A 775-nucleotide genomic window follows, 5' to 3' on the forward strand; every position below is an offset into this window, starting at 1 on the left:
AAGTACATAGTAATAACTACATTTAACATGGGGATTAGTTTTTATTTACTGTAATTGCACCAGCATGTATCTGCATCTGTCAGTGGACATGTACATAAATTTACTATGCATTAAAATTTCATTATGGTATGTTTCAGACTGGCTTAGAGCTCTCTATGTAACCCAGTATAACCTCAAACCAGGCTTACCAGCATCTACACCTGGCTGAAAGTTCTTAATAAAATAAAAAAGTATACAAAAGAATTTGTAGTGACAGGCATACTGAAAGGCACAGTTTTATTTAATTGTTGAGATTTAGTGCTGGTAGAGTATTGAAGTATCTGGAAACAAAGTGATTTTTAAGAGAAAGAAGTTGAATAGGAATAGGGGGCATTTGGGATTCCCTTATAAGGACATAGAATAGGTTGAAAAGTCTAGGCAACTACAAGCCAAATACATAATAAACATTTTCCAGTAAAATTCCAGATGGGAATTTTCTTGAACTCATTTTGGGAAGCCTGTGTTTCTCTGATAGCAAAATCAGACCAGGGCACATACACACAAACTACAACGGCAAACTAAAATACTTAATAGCACAGGAGGAAAAAAAATCTCAGCAAGGCACTGGAGAGATTGGCTGAGCAATTAAGAGAATAAGCCCTTGCAGAGGACCCAAGTTCAGTTCCCAGCACTAACACCGAGTGACTCATAGCTGATTGTAACCCCAGCTCCAGGGGATCCAGCATAACTTTTCAGCCTCCGGGACATCAGTACTCATGTGCACATAGCTCTCCAC

This window comes from Mus caroli, chromosome 3 (genome assembly GCF_900094665.2).
Source record: "Mus caroli chromosome 3, CAROLI_EIJ_v1.1, whole genome shotgun sequence".
NCBI classification, from domain to species: Eukaryota; Metazoa; Chordata; class Mammalia; order Rodentia; family Muridae; genus Mus; species Mus caroli.